We start from the raw sequence: 26,967 nt of genomic DNA on the forward strand, positions 1-26,967 counted from the left end.
TACTCCTCAGCAAAGTGGATGGCTGAAGTGTCCAGAGAATAGTTTCTATGTGGGTTTTTCTTTTCTTCCTTTGGCCTGTGTTATGAATAGTTGTGGCGGTTTAGATAAGTCCCTGCCTTTTGCCCAGGCCTCTGGCAGCAGGCAGTCATGTTACTGAGGTGGCCAGCACCCCAAAACCCACTCTTGGTTGCAAGTTCTTTAGTAATGGCTGATTCGGTCTATTATAGAATGGATTATTTATTAATAGACACAAAACTAACAGACATAAGACTTGAAACAGACTATTACTACACAGGAATAAGACAAAAAGGGACTACTAGTAAGTACAATGCGAGGTTAAAGGTACCATTAATTTTACAGATAGTGAAGAAATAAAATAACCTAGGATCCCATGTTTCTTACCATCCAGTTCTTGATGGAGCACACATCAAAATCCTTTCCCTTAATTCCCAGGAAAGTAACCACAGAATTTGCGTCCAAACTCCAGGAAGAAGTCTCACGCTTCAGGGTGTGGGTGTGTAGAAGGCTTCTGCCTCTGTGATAATTTGTGTATCTTTTATAGATTGTAAAACAGTGTCTCTCAGTCAAGAGTATTTATTTTTCTTTTATCTCTTCCCACGTTTGCTTTCCAGACTAAGATGTTGATTCTTAGCTGGGGGCCTGAGTCCTTTTGGAGCCAGGGATGACCCTTGATGGGCTCTCTGACCTGCCTAGGTTATCTCTTCCATATGCACCAACCATCTGTGGTAGAGAGGGGGAGGACACGTCCTGCCACAGCCTGCCACTGGCAGTTCTGCCAGTGAACAGGAATAAGAAGCAAAAACATATCATTGCTGATGCAGTAGTATAAACCATCTCTCACATGTCAGCCCTAGACTCTTGTAAAGATCTTCTTACTACTTTTTCTCCTGTTTGCTGATGAAGCATCTTCTTAATGATTATTCTGATTTCATAGACACATGTAATATTTTACTAAACAAATGGATAACTGAGCCAAACGAACCCATTCTTTTCATTATCTTTAGCAAAGGGTGCCTGCAGGATGCAATTGTCTTTTCAAAAGGATTGGAAATCACCTCTGCATTGAGGGTCAGACACATAGAGAAATAACATGGAAACCCATGTTTAAGAGCATCTTTTGGCAATTGCAACCTGCAAGAAAAAACAGCTCTAGTTTTCTTTTTTTGCCTCTCGGTTTCACCACTTTTCTCCTGACTTCATTTTTCTAAGAAAGGGTGATCCCCATAGCTCTCTCTGTATTATTTACTTTCCTCTGGTCTTTCATGTTTCTTCTTTGTCTTCTTTATGCTTTCTGGTCATATTGGTATTTTCTAATGACTCCTGTTACTGAAAGCATGGAATCTACCCATTATAAGCAAATGAACCAAACATGCCAGTGAATGACAGAAAAAGCAGAGTGAGATTTGAGATTGAGATACTCTAAAGGATGTTGTCAAAATATTTATGACATGGGAAGAGTGCAGCTGAAGCATCAGATTAGTATTGCTGAAGTTTGTGAAGAAAAACTGAATGATTCTACCAAGATATGTGGGGTATGGAGAATGCATGTTGCCACTCAGTCTGCTTGTTTGCAAACAGCAGATTGCAGAGTCACTGAGGTCTAAGTAACTGCAGCTGCCAGACCCTCTGAGAAACAAACCTTCCTCAGCACTCCATCAGGTTTTTAACATCTAGATAAAAATAGTCTTAGTTGGTCAGGTCTATGAGAGAGAGCAAATGCAGTATGTAGAGAGTACTTAAAATCAAGATGTCAAATAACAGATCTTGCAGGTTTTCCCGATTATCGTCAGTGGTTAAAATCACATGAAGCAAACTCCTCTTCTGAAGGTAATAAATAAAAGTCTGGTAATAGCTATATTATGATCAAAAGAAAACTTGATTACGCCATCCATGTTTTGTCTAGAACAATGGAACCATGATTATTATAGAAAAACATTTAGAAACTCAACTTAAAGCTGAAAAATATATAAACGACATTTGGACAGAATTTTTTTTCCAGTTTTATCTCTAAACCAAAAAATCAGGCTCCTGATACCAGCACATACATGAGGATTGAATCAGCTTCTGTATGTTTGAACTTAGCTTGTTCTGGTATGTGGTAGGAGACAATATTTCCACTTTATTTTTGCTAGAGAATAGCATAATGTTATTTCTCATTTCTACATGGAGACTGTCTGATACAAAGGGTACTACATTAAACTGGGAAGTATATGGCAAGCTGGGAGTGTGGGGTTCAGCTCACCATATTGGCTGTCCATGTATCAGGTATCCAGCCTAAGCCGAGGAGGTAAGCTTTCTCTGTATTTAGAGGAAAAATATATGCATCTCTGAAGTAATTTCACTGATTTCAGATGCATACATATAGGCATCTTTAATGTAGGTATCTTCCTATATGGGAGGTGCTTAAGATTCTACTATAGCCCTATAGTCAATGGGGAACTACTCAGAGCCTTCAAAGGAGTCTAGAGGGTGACTCATCCCACCCTAAAGAGGACATGTACATCAGCTCAGTCAAGCCTCACTGATTCTTTTGACTAAGAAACTGCCTAAATATGTGTTCTGAGGTGTTTGCCGTGCCCTGAGATGCCCTCCTGGCTGCAGCAGCTGTATGCAGAAAGGGGCAGATCTTTCCCAGCTCATTCTTTGTACTTGCTTGGGCCATGGGCATGATGCAGCTATCTTAAATCTCTACTGACTACAGTGTTTTGACCCACCTTCCTTACCTGTGAACATCTGCTTTTACAGTAGAGGTATCTAAATGTGGAGCCAAATCCCAGCCTTTGGCCAAATTCATCCCTTGGATAGCCAAGTGAAGGCACTGAGCTGAATTTGTTGTTACCTAATACTGTTTTCAAGTCTTGTATGCAGCAGAATGAGTAATTAAATTTTTTTTTACTTTGGTACTGCAACTTCCAGAAGCACTTCGGATCTAGCAGAATCTATTGCCCTGTGTCTACTTGTTAGCAGTACATTTTGTGATTCAATTACTTTGATTAATATAAATAGAAAAACTCCTGTTCACGTACAAGGTTGTTATTGACAGAATATTTGCTATTAAAATGGAAACCAGCCCCCAGCTACTGCAGCATATTTGTTTAAATGAGAATCTGGAAAAAACAGAGACCTGTCTTTGGCCTTGACAGCTTTATGAAGAGGACAACTATGTTGTCCACTTCAGGATTTCCTTTTTTGAAAGAGATATAAACCCAGTCTTAATCTCTACTTTATATTCCTGTGAAAGCATTACTTCTTACACTTTTTAGGGGATAGAAAAAAAAAATGCATTTAAGCAGAAACGGCTCTCCAGCAGGCCCTTGGTTGGAAGGAAACATCACAAAATGAGGCAATTTGCATAGAAAAATAATCTGAGTTTGGATTAAAATTTTCATATGCATATCTCCATAGTTTGTGGGTTTGTGGCTATAAGCCTAATTACAAAATTCAACAGAGTGATTATATAAAGCAAATCTTAATTTAAAAAAATTTTCTTGATATTTTCTTCATCATCATATGAAAATAGCATAAAAGGTAAGTGTGGAGTAATATAATATTTTTCAAGAAAGTATGAAAATTCTCTAAAGTTCTCCACCTGAATGGTGACATTTATAAGCTCTTTTACAAGATATCTAGGAATCATTTGACCCTGGCATTTGAAACCTGCTGTGCAAAATGAACATATGCAGATATCCAGATGCTGTGCTTTAATTTGTCCATATTTTTAATAGACTGCAGTTTCTAAGATCAGGGTATGCTAATTGCAAGCTGCTCTGAACACATGGAGACTGCTCACTTTTACAGCAATTCAAAGAATAACAGGAATTTGTAATTGGGGGTCATTAAATAAAATAGCCCATTTAGGAGAAAAGATGAAAAGAAGATAAGGGGAATGGCATTCGTCACTGATAGTTATACTTTATCAGAAGAACCTTCGTTTTTCATGTTTTGGCTGAAGAAGAATGAAAAGCACCAGGATACCTCCTTCACTGTTGAGCTGGTCAAGTGTTTCTTCACTGTTCCCTTGGGCTGGACTAATTTCTGCAAGGGACTCCTTTCCCCTCACTCCGGTGGGGTTGCAGTATCCATTTTTTACAACAGCTACAGGCAGAAACACCAAAATTACAGTGCTGACAGCCAATGCAAGCACATCTTGATTTGTAAAGCTCAATCATATTGGCCTATTTCTCATCTAAAGGACATAGTCTGGTAAAGAGAGAGCAGAGTTGTCATGTAGAAACTTATCTCCCAGCAACAGGACACTAGTGCTCCTTGCTTGTAGCCTAAGAATATTTTTAATTATGCAGTTTCTGGGGTTTTAGTTTCTTTTCATGGACAGTAGTCTCTTCTTTAGCTTCATTCCTATCTAGAAAGGGATTATTTTAGAATCTGTTACACTTCCATTTCCACAGGTTTTGGCCACAGGAGGCCCTAAGCTCAGTACTTCTGCTGTGCTTGATACTCCTTCAGTCCCAGCTGTGAAGATCATTTGTCACAGCACCTTCTGTGCACAGGGGTGGCTACAACATGCATGAGCCGTAGGAGCATGGGCAGCACTTCTCTTCCCTTGAGAAGTTTCTTCTGTAGTGTGGATTGAGGAAGGGAAAAAGCCAGGGGTTTCTACTATATACAATGCAAAACTCATCATGAAAATTCTTGAGCAGAACAGGCCCACTACTCCTCTTACTTATGTGTATTTAGGGTAGAAGGAACTTGGGGACAAAAATTGGGCCAGTGCAATTAGACTGAAGATTTTAAAAGATTTATGGGAAACTTGTAGAGCAGGCTCCTGAAGGGCTTCGATTGTTTATGCCCTTTGTTGTGCCATTCAGCTGTTGCCTTATCCAAAACACACCTGTAACTAATGCTGATACAGAAAGAAGCCCAAATTGCTCATTGTAGTCCTGATAGCTCAGAGATCAATGGTATGGCCATGGGACAAGCTTTTCTGATGACAGAGAAGTCTTAAGGATAAACCGATTCCTTCCAAGGACTCTTCACATGGAATTCACTTTTCTATTAATGTGACACTAAACACCAGCTTACCTTTGTTCCAGACGGATTCAATGTTGCCTTCAGTCTTCTAAAACTGTTCCAGCCTCCACAAGATTTCTTTCTTTCCTTTTTTAAAAATTTTGTTTTTCTCCTTTTACACAGCATAAAATGAAGTCTGTGAGCATTAAGATTCAGTTTCTAAAGCAGTGTTCACTGAATAAAAAAATAAGATGCAGAAATTTCACATCTGAGCTCCCTTTCTAGTTGATGGAGAGACGTAGACACTTCTGGAATGTGATTCATCTTAAACTAAAATTAGGCCTCCTAAATAGGACAGCCGAATTGCACTTTAGATTACCTATTGCTCTCCTTTGAGTACAAAGTGAGCCAAAGGCGTTGGGCTCAGATGCAGCTGTCAAGATTGCAAAAGTCTAAAGCTAGGTGAGATGAATCCCAGTCAAAAATTTTGAAGAGCATAGACCAAACAACTGCTTTTGATATGAGAATGAAAGGTAAAATGCCCAAATCTTTCATCTGTGTTTACCACAGTGTTGGAGAACCTTTTGGTGAGGTAGCTTAGACTTTTTTTTTGTTTTAACTTTCAAATACAGCTAGAAAACCAGTTCACACTGGAAAACTTGTTTGTTAAATTCGATTTCGTTTCTATATGTTCCAGAAAGAAAATCATGGTTCTCTCAGATGCTATTTGGTATAATCCACTGAGTCATTTCTGCTGCATTCTCTTAGTCTGCTGCTGGCTCTGCTTATGAGCAGATAATTTTGCACACTGAAAATTTCATGTTGTTTCCATTTTTTTTTTTTTTAATTAGGATGATAGAAGAATTAGTTTGATGAACACAGATGGTGCTTTTAAATTACAGCAATAATTTTCAGTTAATAGCTTACTTTCCATATTCAGAGCTGTGCATTTCCTAAACATTGGTTTATCTTGCAATTAGGTCATGTGAATATCATCGTATCAGTTAAATACATTGTGTGACTTAATGCCAACAGCTTCAGTGGTCTGCCATAAATTCTACTCACTGCCCGTTTTCCTGTAATCTGGAAAAAAATGGTGTGTTTGTTGAAATTGACATTTGGGACATACAGCTTCCACATACAGCTTGTATGCTCAGCCTGCTCAGAAGTGCATGTACAAGTTAACCACAAAGTCTGTGCATCTTGGGGTTTTTTAAACTTAAATTATACAGTTCACATCCATATATCTAAACTATCAAATCCAGTCTATCTAACTGCAGACATCTAATGTGCTGCATTTTAAATACCAAAGCAAAACAGTTATTCTAAAAAAAGATCTGATATTTGCCGTACAGTCAGTAGTGAGATGTCTTCAAAGAAAGAATCCTGTCTGCCTGGATTTCTGGAGAACTTATTCACTAGGCATCTAAACTGCAGTCACAGATAAGGTATCTAAATTAGGCTAGCTGAATCCAGTTCTTTAAGTACCAATGTTCCCACTGAAGTTAATGGAAATTGAGTCTCTTTACAGGAATTAACTTAGGAGTTTAACCCAAGTCCCAGAGGAAATTTGTAGTAGGGCTGGAAGAAGGATCTGCCAGGTCCAGTCTTAGGGCTACAGTCAGTTACCATACTTTGGCATCTAGTGAGTGGCCTTTGGTGTGCCTGAGGGTGCATAGCTCTGAGTGTGACAGAGACCCAAGACTTGGATCCTTCTGGACTGAACCAAGAGGAGTGCCCTTGGTCATCTCAAAAGAGTGGTAGATGCCTTTTTGCAAGACTGAGCTCCAAGTTTTCACTGCAGAATTTGAGAAGATACAAGCTATTTCTGAAAGGCATGGGCTTTATTAGCTTAAAAATGCAGCAGGGTTTTTTCCTTTCCCTCTTTGTGGGAACCTAGAATGCAGAGAATATTTCTCTGCCTGTTTTGAAAGGTTTTACCCCCCTGGACATGACTGGTTTTGACCTTTATCCATGGGAAAATTTGCCTAGCCTCTGGGAAGAATTTGAATCTACAATGGTGTGAATTAGGTGATAGAATACTATGTGAGATTATCACAGGGTGAAAAATTTAGAGTTGTTAGGTCTATTTGCATAGTAAATAGATAGAAGTAGAAAACCTCAAAATGGAGGATAAGTTGTAGTTAAAAGCTTCTTTCTTCTTCTTCACTAACTCCATATTTTGCAGCAATAGTGGTTTGGGATGATTGGATAAAGAATTCCGCAGTTCCTGTCTATGTGATTTAGGAACTTGGTGGACATTGGTAAAAAAGTGAAAATATCTTGCGTTTTAAGTTTTCATTGGGTAATTTACCTTTAAAAAGGCTGTGAAATCTTGATAAGTTGTCTTCTTGCTGCATTCTCTGCTCTGTGCTATGTATAAGCCATGCCAGTGGCTTGTACTCCTTAGATAAGAATTAATAAACACCTATCTGGAGACTGAGAAGCATGAAGTCCCATTCACCTCCTTTTTTCTCCTGGCAAAAATCTGAACATCTACCCCAACAGGGAAGACGACAGTTAATGACACAGACAGTGTTACTCTTGATCAAGTTCTATTTATGGTCAGTATTCTCACTCCATGCCCCCACTTTGTCAGACCTGTGATCCTCTAATTTTAGTAACCAAATGCAAGAAACTACTTTTACCTGTTCAATAGTTTCTTTATCATAAAACACCAAAAATGGCACTTTGTTTCAAACCAGCCTTACTGGCGAATTTGTGGTTTCTTCACTCTTCACTAATACATATGAAAACCAGGCATCTTCTATATCTATATTAATGAACAGTTACAAGAGCATGTGTCATGGGTTAGCAAGCATAGGCCCAGAAGTGATGTTCTTGCAAAGGGGTGCTTACAGCTTCCTCTGTGACCTTACAGAACCTATCAGCTGGCCAGTTTGAATATGGACAATTCTTTAAGTCACTTAAAATTGTGACCGCCTCTGTGATCCACACTTAAGAATAGACAAACCTCGCCCCCCCCCCCCCCCTCCCCCAGCTCTCTCTCGATTCCGGTGCTGGGACAGATGGCTGTGGGTCCCGTGCAGGGCCAGTAGGCCCGGCCCAGGCCCTGCTCAGGCCAGGCTGGGCCAGGCCACGGCCATCCTGGAGCCCATGGGCCCTGTTCCACCCGCAGAACTCCCCCAGAGCCCTGATGAGGGCAGCTGGAGGGGCTCGGCTCTCCTCTCCATGTGCAGCCAAGATTCAGCTGAAGCTGCCCTGCTGTCCGGCAAAGATCATGTGACCAACAGCAATAAGCCACATTCCGCTGCAAGGCCTAGGTGAGATTAACCCTTTTAGTGCTGTGAAGAGCTGAAAACCTGAGGGAAGAGAGAGAGGAGATGCTTAAAGCTGAAATTCTGTTGTGAAGCTATGATATATCAGAGTACCCTTTGTCATTTCATGAAGGCATGGGGGGTGGAGTGTTCAACTTGTACTTGTGAGCAAAAGCACCTGCATTGAGATTGGCAGATGCTGAAGCAGCTGTAATTTCATGAGAAATTTGAACAGGGAGAGATGGAAGCAATGAGGACTTTTGCTCCAAATGGGAAAGGAGAAAACCTCAGTTCCTAGAGATGCTCCCAGAGATAGTCCTAAAGATGAAGATGAGGAGGACCCTTTTCTCCCAGGGAAGGAGGAGGGCCTCCGTTCTTAGAGATGAAATGCTCCCAGAGATGGGTGAAGAGAACTTTTATTTCTGAATGTCTCAACCTTAAAATTTTACCCCAGTAATTTCAAGAGTGGGCCCTCAAAAGCAGTTGTGGGAAAAGCTGCAAGTTGGGGGGAAGGGACTCACATGCGAGCAGAGAACCAACCTGGGCGGCTGTCTCATTGTGATAATGTTTTCATAGCATGGACAAGAGAGACTCCTCTTCCTACATGGACTGAACAAGGTTATTATGGAAGTGATAAACAGACTGAACATCTCAAGGGTTGTCTTCTTACATTGTCAGTGGGAGAAGGGAGAAAGGTGGGAGGGGGAAGAGAAGAGTTCTGAAGGTGTGGTATGATTTTTTTTCCTCTTTTAGGTCTGTTAATAAACTTCTTTATATTCTTTCAAGTTTGGTGCCTGTTTTGTGTTTCTCCTAATTCTTATCTCACAGAAGGTAAACAGTAATGAGTATTTTGGGCCAAACCACTACACTAAATTGGTGTTTCTGCCTGGTTACAAACCAAACCCGCTACAGCATGTTACAAATAGGACCACTTGTTGCTTAGGCCACAGGTCTGGGGGATCAAGATCCAGTTCTTCTCATTATTTTCTTGTACAATCATGACTACTTTCCTTTTGGTAATGGGTGAATCATTTTGATCTGTATTTCAATTACCAGCAGTAGATCAATGTGAGGAAATGTTGTGAAGAACCAGAAACTAAATGAAACTGTGTTGTGTCCTTGTGCCATGCAGATATAGCAATTCATGCAAAAGCTGCTTGGGGTAGCACAGCGGGGTCTCAGGTGATGCGGACAGCCAAGCTGGTCCATATGCAGTCTTGCAGGGATGTGGCTCAGTGAGGACAGCCATCTCTGACCAGTCTGCACCCAACAGGTCTCCCCTACCTTCTCTGAATAGATCAGGTCTGGGTTTCTGGGAGCACTAATCCAGGACCATGCCCTAGACATGCTGCAGCCAGCCATGTCTTAGGGATCAGGTACCAAGAACTGAAATTCATGCTCACTTACTGCAGCCAGTCTGGGCTCCGTCCACTACCGAAAGAAGAGCTGGGGTGGCTCAGCATATTACAGGATTAGTCTCAGTTGCCTAAACCAGAGTTATTTTTCTCCCACTTTCCCAGCCCTCTCTAGCTCTGTAGGTATCAGCTATTATCTTTTAATAGCTTTAATAGCACTATTGTTGTTCTTCTTTAGCAAGGAAAGAAAATCCATAATCCAAGCTGTCTGAAAATTGCCAGATAAAATGTTTGGAGAAAATTACCACCCACATCCTGTATTCCTCTGCAAGGTATGGGAGCATTTCCAGCACTTGTACAAGACAAGAGAACATGTGTATTTAAAAATGCAGATACTTACATTTGAACATAAATATAATAATGCAGATAGGAACACTGGATAAGCAAGTGTTTATATGTGATTTTAAACAGCTATCAGGATAGACATGCTAGTCATTCAGCCTTTTAAACATGAACCTTGCACCTTAATTTTCCTTGTATCTCGTAATGCTTACATGAAATTACAAAAGGAGGTAAAGCTACTTACTTGCATAGAAAACAATCAGACTTGTAGAAGCCAAAGTCTTGGTACTCAAGTATATGACACTGAACATCTGGCCTTGTATTTTGGCAGTCTGGTAAAAGCAGTCTGATTTCCTAGTTAGAATAAAAACAGTCAATGGAAGACCACTCAGAATGGAATAATTGATCTGTCTAGATAAGGATTTTGGATATCTACCTTTAAATTCATCTGTTTGAAAACACTGGATGCCACGTTTTTTTCCAACACAGTGGTGCAACAGCACAGTTAAGGGTTGCTACTGTGCAAGTGGGGGTGAGTTCACATGCCCATCCTAGTGCTGGTCAGTTCACATGCCCATTCCACTGCTGGTATGGGTGATAACAGATAGCCAGAATGTCAGTGCTAGTCATATATTCATAGCTCTGGCCAGTAGGACTGACTCGTAGCATTAATTCCGCTAAAAGTAATTGTTATTGCAGACTTACAGACTTCCAAGAGAAAATATTAGCTCCTAAAAAAATCACATGTCAAGCTAGCTTTTTTAGCTCTAACTAGCTGGAAATCAGTAAAACCAGTCTCTATTAAATAACCCAAACAATTTTAGCCTTTCTCTTAGACCCTGTCTCTGATACATCCCAAGACAACAGCTGAGATCAAGAAAATGCCGTTAATTTCATTCTTCAGATGGTGAGAAATACACCTGTGGTAAATGTATTTTGTGTTGCCCAATATTGCTCCAAAACTATGGGTATATTTTCCCTGAATGGAGAGGTGGTCTTGAGTTCCACTCCTGCCCTTCATCCCTGTCCAGTTGCTTAAATTATAACTAAGTTGTCAATGGGCAGCAACAACCTGTTCTGCATTCATTTCAGTTATTCAGTGTATTCCAAATCTTGGTTACATCCATTATCAGTTATTGCCACAGACATCCAAAATTTCAGTGCATGGGGAATTGTCTCCTTCATTACAGGTTTGTAGATTTTAGCAGTAGTCTTCCCTGCCAGGCCATACAAAATATTGCACTTTATAGGGTAATAGCATCCTTAAAAGAAGGAAATACACCACCTTTTTAGTTCCACATATTATTTTTCCACAAACCGTTGAGACATGACTGGTATTTCTGTTCCTCTTCTCTTCTTTCTGAGTACTTTTCTTTCCAAGGCTTTAGGAAATGCCCCACTCTGCTTCTAAACTGCTGATAAATAGGTTTATTTCCTAGAAGTTTTATGAATTTTAGGCAATCTAATAAATATTTTTGGCAAATCTGTTTATATTTTAGCTTTCAGAAATGGGTTAGCCTGAATGCTGTCTAATGCTTCCAATATCAAAAATGTGGAATTGCAGCTGTATAAAAGATCAGTTAAGTAGGGTTTCTGTCCTCTTATGGGATTACCTATCCTTTCTAAACTGGGAGCCCCTTCGGCTGCCAGAGGATCCCGACAACATCCGAGCTATTGGCATGAGGTGGACTAAGATGACACAGGGCTAATTGTAGTTCTCTGTGTTTCTGGCACTGGAAGTCAAGCAGGGTACTTGCTGAAGCATCTAAAATGGTTCCAGGTGCCTATGTGTGGGCAAGTGAACCTAGTCCTGAAATTCAATACAAGTGAAAGATGGTCAGTCAAGTTGGAAGAACTTCACCCAACTTCCCCTCAGAGTGTGACATCAGATTTAAAGAAGATTGCCCCTGTGCTTTGCTGTGGACATAAATCTATAGAATTGACAGAATCCATCCCCTCATCCCACCAGCAGAGAATCAAAGATGGGTATGGCTTTCCCAGTCTACAGAGAGGCATGAGGCCTCTATGCCATCTTCTCAAGGCAGTATGAGAAGGCCAAATGGAATCCCCAAATGGATTTAATCTTGTGAATGGAGGCCTGGCTCTACTCATGGCTGAGTTCTCTTTTACCTCTACCATCCTGCTGACACCTGCACAAATGAGACAGGGAGAAGGCAATTCTTTCTGTTGGTCTAAGTTTGCACAGGAGCTGAATGGTCGTGCAAAAATCCCAAGGAATGGGATTAGAAGTGACATTTTCAAAGGTAAAAGGGAGCATTCTTGAGTAACTGCTTTCAGAGATTACCCAGCTCCTTCTTATGGTGGACTTAGCCCAAGAGTACTCATGACAGATACTTAATTTCAGTCAGCATACTGTAGGTAACATTTGCTTTACACTTCCCAAGAGATCCCACTTTTAACATCTGCTTATGGCAGTTGTTAGAAGTTTTATTCATTCAGTTGAGTTTTCTGATGACAACAGGTGCCGCTGCTCTTCACAGTCAGCTGTGCCTCATGCTGTTCTTCAACTTCAGTGCTTTGGGATGTAAATAATCCCCTCAGTGCCTGGCCAATTGCACAGAACAGACCTGCAGTCCCTCTTGACACTGACAAAGTCATGAGATTCAGTTTTAGACAAAACATTCCAAATTCAGTTGTCCACATGCTTTGGGTCTGACAGGGTCACTGCTGTAATCCCATGGCAGGTTTATATTCTGCAGTGGCAACACAGCCACACTGAAAACACTTCCTAAGGCAGGTACTTCCAGCTTTTTTATGCCTCAGAGAGATCAGGCCCCAGATAAACAAGAACTTGTTTCATTTCTTACTCCAATAAGCTACTATGAACAGGCATCTGCTTCTGCTGTGTCATCATAATCAATCCTGCATGTAATGGCATAGGTTTTTCTAAATGAAGAAAAATTAGGTAAGATGATGGTAAATGCTTTGATATAAATGAGGAGGGAAAGGTATCTGCAGAAGGTGGGGGATTTATCATTCATTTACAGGTTGTTTAACTCTTCCTGTTTACTCTCTCAATGCAGTTACAATGTCTGCTAGGATTTACCTTTAATCAAACTAGACAGAGCCTAGAGAATTTGTACCAGTTACATATAGTTCTGAATAATTCAACAGCTTTTGTGCAGTGCCTTTACTGAAATTAGAAATTGGAATGAAAGTTCTCATACAGGAATGTTAAGATTGGCGATGAAGGTTTTTATGGAGACATTTTTGTGCAAGTAATAGAAAATGGCAGTATGACTGGGAAACGGAAAAGTCTAACAAAAAGCCCAAAACAAAACAAAACCACAAACAAAACCCAACCAATAAATGAATCTATAATGTAACTGAAGTCCAGGAGGTAAAGCACAGGTATTACAACATAGAGTCAGCTGGGAGCACAAACAAGTCAACTTTTTGTTTTAATGGAAATACCTTTTTCAAACACTCCTTGTCTTTGATTTTTAGCCAGCCCACTATATCACAGTGACTGTAAACACTCAGGCACCAAACACAGCTGTCAGGTGGCAGAAGGAAAGAGGTCCAGCAAGATGGGTAAGCATCTCAAAAGGTTTCATCAAACTTTCCTGTCCGTAACTTGACTGTGAATCTGAGTTGACTATGTTTGTTTGCCATTTTGGCTAGCATCAAAGATTTAAAGACTGGTTTAAAGATTTGAGATAGGTTGGGTTTTCTTTGCTCATTCTTGCTTGAAACCTCACGTCTTAATCAAAAACACAGGTCAGATGCTTTGGACACATGTAACCAATGATTCTCTCAGGCTAAGGTTTTCTTTTAGGTATTAGCAATTCCATCCTGATGTAAGATTTATAGAAATTTGCTGTGTACCTGTCCCTAAAGAAAATTAAATGAACACAGTATAGGCAATGAATTAAGGTGAATTCGTTGTCTTTTGGATACTGCTTGATCATAAAACTGTTAAAACAAGCTGGTACTTCTATACAGCAACTTCAACATCCAGGCTCTAAGTGGTATTTACAAACACGCAATTCATCATGCCATGACTACTACATTTAGAAGACAGTTTATGTCCTTGAAAGCTTATTTACTTCCTTCAGGGATGTAATTTGTTCTAATAAATTACATTCTCTCTACTTAAAAGCCTACCTGAAGAATACATTTATTTTAACCTGAGCATGACAATTGTGTCTCTGTCACCAGGGTGGACTTTGCCACTGGAAATGGGAAGTCTGCTCTGCAGCAAGCAGTATTCCTGCTGTTTAAACCATGAGTCCTGTAAAGGGCTAGCTGGCCTTCTTTTTGTGATTTCAGACCTGTATAGAAACATCTGCTACCAAAACATAACCTTTTGTGGATGGATTAAAACAAAATCCCAGTTGTCAGCAAATGTCTATTGATCCCTTCCTCTGGCTTTCAGATACTGTAAAGCTGTGGCTGTCAGATAAGACAAAATGAACGGGGACTTTTTTCCAATGCTAATAGCACTGTGAGGTTGCAGACTGTTGACAGCTACTCACTCTTCTTATTCCTTACATCCTCTGCCCCAACTATTGTTTTTGGAGACTTTGCTGTCACTTACAATGCTTGGTCCACAAGCCAGTGCATGCAAATTTGGCACCTTGATGTGACATGGAGCAGGATGCTGAAGCCAGAACTGAAGGCCTGCCTAGGTAACTCCTGTTCTTGGTATGCAGGAGGGCAGTGAGAGCAAGCCTGAGTGAAGAACTGGTATATCCACCAGTGTTTGGGTCCACCCAGAATCAGAGCCAGGAAAGTACTGAAAGGAGAATGTCCCACAAGTGAGCCAGAAAAACTCAACATGTTTAACCCATGTGCTCCTTAAGCAGCTGTTACTGTGCTTGACTCTGAGCAAGTGCTGTGGTGGTAGGGAGAGTGAGCTGGCAGATGCAGAGCAAATCCCAACTCATGGAAAAAACTAAGGTGTCATTGCATTAGTTTATTTTTGTTACAGACAGATTTAACAAGTGGTCATCAGGTAGCATTTCCCAGTTTTAAAACCCAGTATTACCAATGACACTAGTGTTCCCCTTCTGCAATTGTATTAGTGTAAATGAACATTTGCTGTATGAGGAGGTCAAGTTATCCTGGTAATTAGAAGCTTTACTTTAGAGCATCTGTATCTCAGTTAGAGTGATGGTAGTATATCATTGTGGCTTAAGAGTCCTAACTGCAAGGCGTAGTGGTAAAAATATGCAGTGTAGTCCAGCTTGTTAGCTGGTAATCCTTCAGCACATCCTCTCAGCTTTAAATCAGTGCATGTTCATTTGACATGGGGAAGCAGGTCCAGGTGGAGGAGGCCAAAGCTAGGGACCATGAAACGAGAAAAAAGAAGTATTTTCACTGCTCAATTCCTACTTTGGCAAGATTTTGAGTCCCTGCAAAAGGATTCATAGATATGTTAGCAGTGGCAGGACACTCAAAGCTGCTGCTCTGTGAGCAATTAAGAAGGACAATCAATGTTTTCCCTCATACAGCAAGTACTATGGTCCAAGGCAAGATAAAAGAAAATAATCAAATTTTATGATCTGATAAAGAAATTAAGTGAATGAGAAAGGCACTGGCTATGACAGCTAGTTTTGTTTAGCAAAGATTACTAGGGTTTTTTTTGTTGTTGTTGGTTTTGTTTGTTTGCTTTTGTGCTGGGTTTTTTTGTTGTTTTGGTTTTTTCCCTAAAAGAGCTTTGTCATTTAGTTCCTCACTTGACAGTACCTTTCTGGTGGCCACTCAGTGTCCTTTTATAGCAAGGAGCTGGTGTATGAAACCCTGTGGTGTGCTTAGGGAATTTATTGTGCTGTAGAAATGCTGAGACTGTAACACCTGAATTTTCAGAAAGGATTTAGGAAATAAAACTGTATTATTATGCTAATGTCTATGCACCACCAGATTTCCTTCCAAAATACTGCTGAGAACATATAATCCAAGAAAAATAAAATAATCACCAAATAATGGACTTGTATTCTTAGACAAGAAAAGCTTCTCAAGCTTAATCTGGAAAAATAAATCTCCTTTCGTCTAACTAACTTCTACTTGTTATTTTCCTACACCAGAGACCGGACACACACTAGGAAATTCACTGCTAGTTCCGAATAGAATAAAGTTGTTTACCTAGTGGTAAGAAGTGTACATACTTTGGGAAGGATAAAATGTATCCTTCATATTTTTCAGTTACTCAATAAGGTTATTTATAGATCCACAGCAAAGAAACTATTTTGTTCAACTGAAGCATCCAACAACTGACAGTAAATATCAACCTTTACACTTCTAAAAAGAAGAAAGCTTCTAAATATGACAAAAGAAAATTTCTTTCCCTAATTCCCACTACGTGTGAGAAGACAGATGAGATGTGTGGGAGTAGTGTTTATTTTGGTGACTTTTCCTTCCTGGGCACCTGTTACAGCTTTAGCTGAGAGCCTTCAGGAAGGCTGGGGAGAAGGGAGATGGTCCCCTGAGTGAAGGATGAAGAAGGAAGTGGTGAGCTCAGCAGCCAGCCTGTTTTGTACTCTAGGTGGGATCAAAGGATATGCACAACATTAGGCTGAGCCTTCTTTCTGCTTCTATCCTTCTACTTTCAAGAGGAAATCAGTGATTTCTGTTTCCTTCTGGGGCAGAAGCTGACTTGTTCCACGAATGTGCAGAGCAGAAGTAGCAATGTGAGACACAGCATCACTGCACCACAGAACACATGCCCAGTGCTAATTTTTCCTCATTGCTTTGACATGAGACATCCCTTTTCAATGTGGATCAGTGGTAAAACATGAGTCTGTGCAGAGCTGGACCCTGCAGAAGCAGATCATGAGCCTGGCAATGAGTGAGGAGGCTGCAGCCTCAGGGATACTGTGCTGTCCCAGAGGTAACTTCAGATGGGTACTTTTACTTTCATCCTCATAACCTGGAATTTCTAGTGACTCAACATCTCTAAAATGTGTAGTGTCAGTGCTGGGCTTAGGGATATTTATTCATTCAAATTTGTTTGATGCCAAAGAGCCATTGGAATAATCCATACGTCTCCCCTTGCAGACACACTCACATGAGTTTTGTTTACAAACTGAAGAAATGGTTGTTATTTATGCAAAAGTATTACAGGTTACCATGTGAATAAAAGGCTTTAGCACATGAATCATGAGGTCATAAAATACCAGGTGGGGAGGGACCCCAAGGATCATCTGGTCCAATCTTTCTTGGCAAAAGCATAGTCTGGACAGGATGGCCCAGCACCCTGTCCAGCTGAATCTTATAAGTGTCCAGTACTGGGGAATCCACCACTACCCTGGCGAGGTTATTCCAATGCTTGACTGTTCCCCATTGTGAAAAATTTTCCAATTGTGTTTCATGGAAATCTCCCCAGGATTAGCTTGTACCTAACACCCATTTTCTTTTCCATGTGACTCCTTGGAAAAGGAAGTCTCCATTTGCTCTGTATCCACCCTTTAAAAACTGGAATATGGTGATAAGGTCTCCTCTGAACTTTCTCTTTTCAAGACTGAACAAACCCAGTTCTTTCAGCCTTTCCTCATATGGCAGGCTGCCCAGTCCTTTTATCATCTTTGTGCCTCTCCAGCCCACCCACATCCTTTTTTGCAAAGCAGGGGCCAAAACTGAACGCAGTGTTCCAGATGTGACCTGACAATCAGTGAAAAGAGTGGGACAATGACTTCTTTCTGCTGGTGCTGCCCCTGTTGACCAGCATCATGTTGGTTTTCTCTGCCGCAGCAGCACAACTTTCACTCTTGAGCTGTTGTCCCTCAGGGCCCCCAGGTCCCTTTCCTGGAGCTGCTTCCAGACCGGTAGATCCCAGCCTGTGCTGCATTCCTGGACTTCGCTTTCCCAGGACCTTACGCTTGCCCTTGCTGAACTTCACAAGGTTCTTGTCACTCCACTCCTCCAGCCTGTCCAGGTCTTTCTGCAGGGTGGCTCTCCTGTCCTGTCCCTACTCTTGATTGCTATGCATTCTTGGCTGCTTCTTGCTCATTGCTGGAAAAATTTCCCAACTACATGAAAAAAATCCCAATGATTCAATGGTACCTGTGTGTGTAATTGTAATACTGATAGATAATAAGTAGTGATAGTGCATATATTTGAAGAAAACCAGGACCATCTTGCAAGCAAGTTGTGAGCAGGAAAAAGAGCAAAATGACTGAAATAATATTCTGTATTTAAATTGGGAGAACTCTTTGTAATGAGTTTATGGTAAACAGACAAGGGAATATCACTTCCTCAGTTATTTGAAATATGCAGCAAATTTTGAAACGATGTCTGGACCCACCTGTGTTTACATTCTGTACTTACAGTCTTTAGATTACCTACCTGCTTTTTGAAATGCTGATTTGGAAGCTTTTATATCATTTAAAAACCAATTTACTGTCATCAACAAGTAACCTGAGACAGAGTTCTTGCAGAATGCAGCACCAAATTATTAAAGTTCTTAACTTACACAATGACTCAGTTTAAGAGAATTTTTCACAATGTGTGTGCAACAGTTACGTATTTGAGAAGTTTGTCAAAAAATCACCCATTTTGATGGAATGTTATGTTTTGGTCCAAAACCCAGCAAGTGCCAACTTCTTCAAAATGAAATTTGGTAAAAAAAATAAAGGTAAGGAGGAATGAAAAGCATTATTCAAATTAAGGAATGAATACAGAGGGAATTTAAAATACATTCCATCCTATTACCCTGTTGATCTGAAATGCAGTTTTGATGGACCATTTTGCTCTGGTGCTGTAGAAGAAATCAGTTTCCAGATGTCTTGGTTTGAAAGACAGGTGTCTGCTAAGGAAGGCAGAAGCCTCCCTTGGAATGGCAGATGCAACCCCCTTCCCTCTGAGTTATTATAATTTTGAAATCAAGGGGGCTTTTAGGCAAAGATGTGGAAAATAGGAATAACAGTTCTTTACTATTATATATATAACCAGTCAAACAAACAACAGTAACTATGGCAGTAACAGCGAACAATCACAAACCCAGTCCCAGCCTTCTCGGCTGTCGGGCCCTTTCCCCTCGGGTGCAGTTCCGCTCGCAGCCGGCAGGGGCGCTGGCGGCTCCCGGTGAGCAGGGCAGGTGCGATGGTTCCCCCGCGGCTGCAGGGGGCGCTCCGGAGCGAGCTCGGGGAGCACGCGGCACTGGCGGCCTGGGATCCCGGGAAGGGATGGGACAAAGGCTTCACAAACCCCTGGGCAGCCGATCCCGGTGTCCGGCCGGACCCTCAGGAACAGCAGGCTGGAACGGCAGGCTGGAACGGCAGGGACGAGCACAAATCCCAGGTGGCAGACGAGATGTATCCAAACGGAGAACCCCCCGGAGGTCTGGGCAGGCAGGGTGAGCACGGCTACAACGCAGCGAAGGCTCAAAGCAATGGCGGGGGCAGGGCGGCCACAGCCCGGCTCCGAGTGGGGCAGGGAAGGCGGGCTTGGGATCCCGGGGCTGCTCCGGCAGAAAAAAAACAGCTGAAGAACCAGCAGCTTCCCTCTCTCTCCAAACACCAGACCAACTGCCCACACACCCAGGTGAAACAAAAAGAGCAGCCAGGTCCTTTTGTTTTTCTGAAATACTCAGCCATTTGTTCCCCTAGCAACATGTATAGGGGGAAAATTCCTTTAACAGAGGAAAAAAACCCAAAAAACCAGGAGAGCTCTCAAAAAACCCCAACGCCAGAAGACGAAATTCAGATGTTCCCATAAAAATATATTAACATACAAGGTGTATAGAGATGTGTCATGTGTGAGGTACCTCAGTTTTTGCTCTGGCCTTACAACTGTAACAGGTACATACTGGAAATATCGGGTATTAATGTTGCAGTGCTGCAGTTAGAAACCAGTTGTGGTTGGAGCAGTGAAATGTGGTTTTTTTTATAGGATCCTAATTCCCCTTTTCATTGCATTTGTACTGACACGAATTTTGATAGGTGTTTTACAGATTTTCAGTCACTTTTGAGATGAGAGTCCATGCATGGTGGATGGATCGGCTTTGTTACTGTTTGATTGATGTAAAGAGCATTTTCATTACACCCATGGGTTCCTCAAAGGACATTCTTTCCTTTTGAAAAATATACTCAGGGACAACAATTGAAGATGATTCCAGCTTAATAAGAAGAGAGAGGCTACAGAGAAAACAAAGGCAATAGCTAGTGAAAATCTATTTGGAGAATGTTGACTTCTTCTCATGCCCTTGGGCTATATGTACAGAAAGTATCCTTTTCTCTCACAAATCCCATCTGTCATTCCCAATTTCTAAGAAAGGGTCTGGCAAGGAAATGTGAAGAATCTCATAAGTGTTAGAATTACTGGTGTTGTACACTGGAAATAGAACAGATAATTTTTTGACAGAAGAGATTCATGTCAGATAAATGCAATTCAGTTAAATAGAAAGTTGCCAAAATGCAATAAAAACACTTAATCAAGCTACACCCTTGTGTTGAAAGAAACTGTTTTCATAATATCAAAATATATTTATCTCTGTAGCTAAAATGTTTAGTTGAGGTTTGTAATTTCAATTTTTTTTTTTTTTTGGCCTTGTATTGTACTAGCAGCATTGTATTTATAACACAATATCAGAATGTAATATTTAACATACAGTGTATAAACATTTTCACAATGTAAAATTTTAGTGTTGCTAAACTAAAGATTCCAAGGTCCTATATTTAGATTTGTTTGACATGATGCAGGGAAATTTTTAAGATGCAGATTAGTTTTTCCCTCCTCCTGCATCTCAACAGAATGTCAGGGTATCAGAAATTCCTAGAAAATGTTATGTATTTTGTAAAGGTCTAGTTAAAATTAATTCATGTTAGTCAATCTTATCAAGGAAAAGGACTACAAGAGATGAGTGAAGACCAAACAGTAAATGGTTAATTATTAAATGAATTGTCACCAGCTCTGAAACAGAAGTTTCAAGCAGACTGTGAAGCTGGGGAGCAGGGGTGGTGTTCCCCACCTATGCAGTGTCAGCATGCAGTTCTTCATGCACATACATCAGGAATTTATTGCAAAACATATAAAATTACACAGTACCTGATTTTGCCTTCAGTACATAACCAGTCTAAGACCAATATGAGAGAAGAACCCAGCCATGTATTAATTAATGATTGATTATTTAGATTATTCATGGTGCTACTGGTATATCCAGCTCTGCTGTCAAATAAGCCAAAGGCAAACCCCCTGTTATGAAACATTGACAACTGCTTTTAAAACCTCAACCGTATGGTCCAAAACCATTTCCAAATACAGGCAATTAAATCCCTTAATATTTGTATGTATAAGATCTGATAATTATGTATTCTGGCCACATTTACGGGGATGTTTACAACTAGCACCTGACCTCAAATGTATGGTAGTACCCATACTTTCTGCAAAATAAAGGAAATCTGCTTTGAGATTTGAGCTATTTTTGTAAGACTATTTTTTATGAGATCAGCTAAATACTGAAGTATTTATCATGATTGGAATAAAGTTTTACATTTGTAGAGCCAGAGGCATTATGGTTTCTACTCTGATATTTAGCACAGTGCTATTTTCTGTCAGGATAGGAATTTTTACGCTGATTTGTGGGATGTGTCCCAGTGATTTGTGGTAAGGTGTGACTGTGGATGTCCTGACCAGAGAAGGAGTTCCTTTTCCTGGTGGTTCTGTTACTGCATAGTCTCAATAATGTGCACAGAAGCCTAAAGAAAAGAGTAGAGAGGACTGAGCAGTTAAAACTGGGTATAGGGTACAGGGGAGATAATTTCCATTAAGGGGAGTTTTAACATCATTGCTGTTATAGGCAAGGACTGCTTTCTCAAGGTCACCCAAGAGAAGTCACAGGGTGGTTGAAATCCTCTGCCAGAAGCGAGGAGGCCCTGCCTGTCCTGTGATTAACCTGTGTTATCACAGCAGCAACTTGCAGTGGAGCTTGGCAAAAGCGATGAAGTCCTTGTTACTCATCGGGAGAGGGCAATTGAAAATGACAGAGAATGGTAATAAAGAAAGGTTTCAACAGCAGCATTTCCCATTCATCACTGAGGTTCCTTTCATCTTCTTAGCCCTTTTTTTTTTGGGCCCAATGGGATACCTTGGATTCCATAGTCTCATCTTTGAGGACACTACTAGTGCATACATGGATGGTGTTGCTCTTATCACATTGTGAGAATGGGCTTATGACTCTACCCTGATAAAAAAGTTATTTAGTATGCAAGATGTCAATACAGTGTTAAATTAAACAGCACATAGTAATGAAAGGCATTCAATTTAGTAATGTTAAATGAAATCTTCACTGAGCAGAACTGATTATTGTATAAAACAGAATGGATAAAAGGCTTGACTCATCCATTGTCTAGACAAATCACTTAGAAATATGTGGGTTAGCTTTAGAGCCATTCAGACAATTTAGAAGCTTATTTGTAATCTGTTTGTCAAATTAAAAATGTTTTTCTTTGACTCCTTTGTAAGCTATTAAGAAATATGATGTGTTGCCAAACAGCTTAAGATAAGTAGCAAGAAGGCAAAAGACTCGCCCAGTGGCAGATGACAAATCCAGAGTAGCACCAGGAAATAATTCCTGACAGATTGCTTGTCCTCCAGAAAATGTAGTTTTGATTGACTTAAAACTCTTTGTAAATTCCACTTAAATTCAGCAAACATTTTTGCTAAGCAAAGCTAAAGAACACAGGCAAAAAGGGAGATGCTGAAAGCAGTTTGTCTAGGAAGGGTCACACAGAGGTTTGGACTTCTTTTTTCAAAGGCAACAAGAATAAGAACATGATCCCATCACTTCTGAAAGCAGTCATTTGAACACCAAGGGAAGGGGAAAGCACATTTGATGTTCGCCTTTCTCTGATCTATAGTGGAAATGTTTACTGATAAAAAATTACTTTCATCACCACAAATTTGCATGCTTTAATGCTTCCACTCTATGCCAGCTGTGCAAGCAGAATGCCGGCCAGGGAATACCACATCCTCCAGTCCCTGACGGCCTTCCTGGCCACAAGGCAGGACAGTCACTGTCACAGGAGATGGAGGGAGCAAGCCCATAGAGCCTGCAAGCTGTGGGAGTCACTGTCAGCAAGGGGCTCTGCGGCATGCTGCCACAGGCCTCAGTCCTGCAGGGTTTAATGAAGTCAAATGTTCACAGGATACCTCCATGGGTAATTGCATAATTGTGAAAAGATGAACTCTGCCTCTGCTTCTGCCTACTCACCTTCCTCTCCTTCATCATCTACCACTCACTGAAAGAAGGAAAATTATAGCTGTATTTACAGGAGCCTCTGAGAATTGCAGGCTTTGCTGAAGCCTGTATTTTCCTTTCTGCTGCCATGTTTTCTAGAATCAATGAAAGTATTTTATTTTTTATTTCTGTTTCAGCACACTGATTAAATGTTTTCTGGTTTTTTTTCCCAACAGGTTTTCTTTACAGCTTTTTCACACTCGAAAATATTACATATATTTTCTTCTTTGAGCACACATATAGGAGTACCTTTGACCATGTTAACTATGAATTATTTGATTTTCTTCCTCATTTTGATTGGACACAACAAAAATGTTAGTTTATATAAAAATACTTTCTACTTTTAAACAGTACATGTTAAATTGCTAAACAATCTCCTCTTTCAAAGAATTAGGAACAATAGCCTGTGCAGAGTATTATTAATCACTATTCCAACTCCAAGCACAGTAGAGGGCTGTAGCGTTGAATTTTTTAAAAGAAAACACATAAAACCACATTAAAAACCTCTGCCCCATCAGTCTTAGAAACTGGCTTTGTGTCTTGGCTGCCAAAACTTAGGAGACAGTCTGCCCATTGCATTTCCCTCCCTGCTGTCACTGTCTTGGTCTTTTCTTCAAGTCAGTTACTGGTAACGATATCATTGGTAGTGATGGGAATGTTTGTCTTTGGGAAGGCTAGGCCCATCACTTCACCAGTGCCACCAGCAAGACCCTCTTACACTCGTCCCTGTACCATTTACAGTTGTCTGCTGGGCAATCCCTCACTCGAGCTGGCGAGGCTGCTCCAGGGAAGCTGCCAGGCAGCAGCACCAGCATGTCATGTGTCCTGCAGGAAATTATATGCAGCAAGTCATGATAAAAGTCAACAGTGGGATTGCAGAGGCAAACACTCAGAGCTGGGAAGTGCCAGAGCTGAGGTCACCCATGCAAACTGTATTCAACCACCTTGTGCCTATTCACTCTGATACAGCCCCTAATTTACATGTGCACATGCAAATTTTTGGACTGTGGCCATACTCAATGTATATGAAATTCTTAATTTTTCAGTCATTGTCTCTGCAACTGTAGCCTTTTCACCTCATTTTTTGCTTTCCTTTGTACATGCAACAACATTCAAATCTTCTGATGGCAGTGTTTAAGAGCAAGAAACAAAATTCCAGTCCTTCCTCAAGACACAGTGATGCTGTAAATAAGTCAAGGTTCTTAAATCTTTTACAGCATCTCCATCTCCCATCCTATTCGTGGCTCACTGATATGCTTGATTTGAACCCATGTGTTAGCTGCTTACAGTGAAGGTTGCATTTTATTTATTTAAAGTAAATTACCTTAAATCAGAGATTTGGCTGTTGTCCTGAGTGGTCACTTAAAGCAGGTCTAATTGTACAGGAAAAGAGACTCATTAATGTCAAATGGAAAAAGGTCAATTGAAATTTGCAGCAAGCTATTACTAGCCCTTTAATAAGGTATTAATTAAAAGATCTGATACAATAAACTGCCTATGTATAAATATTGAACTTGAAAAAAAACAAAAGCAGCTAAGAGAGGGGAAAATAAATGGGGAAAAGACTAGTTTGAAGTAATAGTCTTGGAGAAATATGTACATATGCTGGAAACAGAGACACATAAAACCAGATTTACAAGGTGAGTGTGTCTGTTATAGTCTAGATACCCATCTCAACTCAGCCATTTCATAACCTCTTGTTCTTAATATATCAATCTGAAGGAAGTCTAATATATTGAGAAACATCATACAAAGTATTTAAAAAAAGTAGAGAATTTTTTTCTCTAGCTTTACATTTGAGGGACCCTTCTTTTCCCACATCAAGGGATTTAAAAGACTCATCTGTTGCCAGAAATAGCAGCAGTGGGCGATGGACATGTTTCAGGCTGAGGCTCAGATTCACTCCAGTAGCTCATGGCTACACATGCAAGACACGCATCAGTGCTGGGACCGTGAGCTGCTGTCACTGCATCACGAAGGTTTCCTGCAGACAGTCAGTGCCCACAACACTCCTCTCCCACATGCCCTGGTGTTACAGTCCATGCCATCAAGTCATGCCCTGTGGCCCTTCAGATACGCTGGGGAGGTGCATGAGGTTGGTGCTGGTGCTATGGCAGTGCCACCAAATCCATGCTGGGAACCACAGAGCCCATGGGAATGCAATCCATGTGTTCTTGATGTGTGAAAACAGCCGGCTTTATTGTAGAGCATGTTATAAGGATAAAAGGTGTGATTTGAAAATGGATTTGCAATATTGAGCTATAAAGGATAAACCAGCATATTGCAGTAGCTGGATTAACTTGCCAAAGAGGGTGTGCTGGATCTTCCAGTGCAGTTGTGAGGTTGCTGCACTAACCAGTAGAATCCTCCTTAGATTTGGAAACCCTAAAGGATTTTTACAGCAGAATCTTTCTTGAACCTCTTACTAAAGCTGGCTGTGGTAAAGTAGTCAGAATAGCTGCTCTGGATGATTTGTTCTTTCTGAAGCCCAGAATGACATCATTCATTGCTTCCCTTCCTTTCAGACTATCTGCTTCCCATTCCCATTTCTTGTGACTGGCATGAGGTAATTACATGGTGCTTTTTCCATACAGAACCTTGTGCAGTCAGTTGAAGAAGTAGTTTCCATTCAACTGGCTGAAAATTTTATCCCCACAGTACCCCAAGGAAAGGAGAAGGAGAAAGGTATTTCCATTCCCCATTCTCCTTTAGGTACCTGATTGACTTTTCTATAGTACATTTGGATGACATGTTCTTGTCTCGAGCAGCTCTCCATAGTCTGCATCTAGTTGAAAATAAATGGTGTGTTAGATGCTGAGATCTCTTGCTGGATCTATCACAGGTCCAGTACTGCCAATATAATTTAAAACCCAAACATGACACAACAGAAGAAGTGTGTGAGAGGGTTATATTGAGTATAACCAGATTTACATGTGCCCAAGGATGTACCTGGGCATTGACGCGAACTGACAACTGGTCTCCATCTATCTTATGAAGCCCTTTTAGTCTGCAGTACTGGTTCTGCCTGCAAATGCTCTGTTGGGAATGGTCTCTGATGGCCATATGATGGCTAGGAAATGTCCATGTTAGCTGGTCAGCGTGGGCTGGATCTGTGTCAGACATGCTTTAGCTGTTTCTCAGTTGGACAGTCATAGTCAAGTCCCTAAACTTTCTTGAGTTTGTGCCTGATTTTGGAAGAAGGGAGAGGTCAGATGGTCCCAGGCACTGCAGGCAGGGGCTGACTCCATCACAGCCTTCTTGCAGAGAGGCTGCCCAAGTCCTGCCTCTGTACTAAGCACCCCTCTCTTAAGTGGAATCCAATCTTATCTCCCTCAGATTGGCTCCTAAGCCATTCACAGTCCTTCATGTACCACTACTGCCCATGGCTCTGTGGGGAACAGCTTGGTGCATCTGGCAGGAGGATAGAGGTGCTGGCTGGGATTCAGGAATGCTGTATGAGCCAGACTAGAGCTCAAGAGGAGCAATCTCTCTTCCCAGACTGGCACTAAGCCACTCAGGGGTAAATGTCCTTTCCCAAAAAGTGGTCAACAAGGGAGCCAAACCTTGAATGCCAGCATCCTCTGGGGACTGCTCTTACTACAGGTCCCTGTGCTGGACTGTGGGTGCTCTGTGCCACCCACATACCTCATAGGACCCAATGTCACCGGGGAGCCACATCTGAGCTCCACCTACACCTTGTGGACCAAGCCCTGTTGGGGTTCAGCCCCACCCCAGGACATGCTGGGCACCCCTGCTGGCGCGGGGGCTGCATTTGGTGGGGTTGCCCAGCAACCCAGGAGTCCTT

General features: G+C 41.1%; 1 protein-coding gene across 1 annotated transcript in view; it reads left to right on the forward strand.

The window, feature by feature from the left end:
* Nucleotides 1–26,967, forward strand: part of KCNF1 (potassium voltage-gated channel modifier subfamily F member 1) — a 41,312-nt gene that overhangs the window by 9,317 nt on the left and 5,028 nt on the right. The window lies entirely within an intron of this gene.

This window comes from Coloeus monedula, assembly GCF_965178545.1.
Source record: "Coloeus monedula genome assembly, chromosome: 2".
In the NCBI taxonomy this organism is placed as follows: Eukaryota; Metazoa; Chordata; class Aves; order Passeriformes; family Corvidae; genus Coloeus; species Coloeus monedula.